Source organism: Cyprinodon variegatus, unplaced genomic scaffold (genome assembly GCF_000732505.1).
Source record: "Cyprinodon variegatus isolate N-32 unplaced genomic scaffold, C_variegatus-1.0 Scaffold191, whole genome shotgun sequence".
Lineage (NCBI taxonomy): Eukaryota > Metazoa > Chordata > Actinopteri > Cyprinodontiformes > Cyprinodontidae > Cyprinodon > Cyprinodon variegatus.
The window spans coordinates 1,000,663-1,003,051 of record NW_015150644.1 but is presented as its reverse complement, the minus strand read 5'-3'; positions in this window follow the sequence as shown (position 1 = coordinate 1,003,051).

The following is a 2,389-nucleotide window of genomic DNA, read 5'->3' as shown; positions in this document are numbered from 1 at the left end:
TGTTCTGACACACAGCTAGTAGGGCATATGTTCATAAAAATATAGGACAGGTTATATAAGATAGGTATGACTTATATGACAGGTTTGAAACAGGAGGAGGTATGAGAGTAGGAGGAGAAAAGAACAGGTCAAACATTTGTGTTACAGGGTATTGGCCTCAACACAATTTAACAAACTTCATTTCTAGCAAGGGTTAAACTCAAGAAGTTGTTTGTTTTGCTGTATTTCCCAATAAATACCGCTCATCATGGGGACAATGTCTAAGTGACTGCATCACAGCATCAGTTTTATGGTTTTTTTGGAAGTTATTTTGACCCCTGTAGGAGGTGGGAGTTCAGTGGATTTTTATGATCTATTTATTTTTTTGAAGGGACTGGGCAGTCCAAGCAGGACCGCCTTCCATGCAAAATGAGGACATGAAGGAAAAGTGTGTGGTAACATCTGGACAGCAGATTTTGAATGCCATATATTCTCTGTGTGCCACGAGTTTCTATTTTTTTAAAAGAAGGAGATCAGGATCATTTGCACAAAATTACTAACCTGCACCTGTGCAGTCGGTCTAAACTCTGCAGTCTGTGAATCAAACACATTTCCTCTCTGTTTCCTTCTGCCATAAAACAGATCCTGGACTACGGTGTCCAACGAGACAAAACTCACATCAGAATCACCAGGAAAACTCTAATTAACTTTATAATCAGAGTTAACTGAATATGTTCAAAAATCAGCTGCAGAACACAAACCAAACACTAGTGATGAAGCCCTCTAATAGCGGCCTATGGTTCCTCAGGAGGGGAACACTTTTTAATCACAGGGCAAAACAGAGACGTGCAAGAAAGAAAACCTTGAAGGGACTCATAACTCATGTTGAGAAATCTCATAAAAATTGTAAGTTAGCTAAAAAATGCTGTGCTGTAGAAGCCCTTCTTAAATTAGGTGGAACAATTTAAACTAAAATGATTTTGCTTCAAAAGATGGGCATAGCAGCCATATTTCGATGGGTACCAGCACACAGGGAGCACAACAGAGTCAGGTCTCCTTCGAAAATAAGATTTTATCTCAAGGGACTTCCTGGTAAAATAAAGGTTAAATTAAAAAAACAGGGGAGTTAAAGGAAATGAAAAGGCAGATAAGGCTGCAAAGGAGGCTACAATAAGAGAAGCCATCGATCTGTCCGTTAAAATTAGAAAGATGGAAACAAAGAGCATCAAGCAATGGGAAGAAGAGGGGAAAGGATGGTGGTTTCATCTGATTTAGAGGAGAGAGGGAGAAATGAGATGTGCAGGAAGGAACAGAAGAGAAGAAACAATTATATCAAGACTTAGATTTAGGCAAACAGGATTAAACAGTACTTTATTCAAAATAGCACTGTTATGTGTGAATACTCTGAGCAACAAGAGACCATTGAACGTGTTATGGTAGACTGTAAGAAGTATGACAGAAAGGGGAGGGAATTGGATCAAAATCTTAATAAAGAGAGAATACACTGTAATTTAATAAAAGTGTGATGTAATTGTTTTTCATTATCTTAGATTAATCAGTGTAATTGAGAGGATTTGAATCTTATTTTGGTTTTATTTTGTTGATTTTGTTTTGTTCAGTATGAGTAGGTAGTAGCCATTCAGATTCACACTCCATACCAGCTGGTGGCGGTAATGCACCATTTCGTTACGTGCCAACCGCCTATAAAATCTCATAAAGAAGAAGAAGAAGAAAAAGAAGTTAGGACCCGGAAGAAGATCGGAGAGCTATTGAGGCTGTCATGGCGGACCAAAACAAGCCAGAGAGCGCAGAGAACTTCTTCAATGAGATATTAAGGTTTGATTTAACTTTATAAACCCGGATAACCAGAATTTATAGACAGGTTTAAAATATCATACATCACGTTAGGTTTATTTTGGATGTTGTTGCTTATTTTGGGCTGTCGGAACTATGTGGTCGCTAGTTAGCCCAGGATTAATCGATGCTAACTGTTAGCTTCATCCGGTTTGGACATGTTACTCTGTCTCCCTCTTTTGAATGTTTTGATTAAAAACAGTTAAATTAACTACACATAATTTGGATATACATATCTGACTCATTTACGGTTCAAACTGAGCAATAGATCTTAGAGTTTTAAATGAAATAACAAACATTTAAACAGGTTAATCAAGTATTCCTTTGCAGTGAATCATAACCAAATGATTTGTTCTTAGAGAACAGAGCTATTAATAGATACACAGTTATATACGTAGACGCCTATTTGGACGCAGGCAGACGTGCATAGAGAGCGTCCGTCTTGGATCAGACCACAGTTCAGACAGCTGCTGTTAGAATGAATAGGAGGCTCCTTAGTTCTCATTTTAATCACATGAAAGAGGATTCAGAGATAAAATTATAATAATCTTTTACA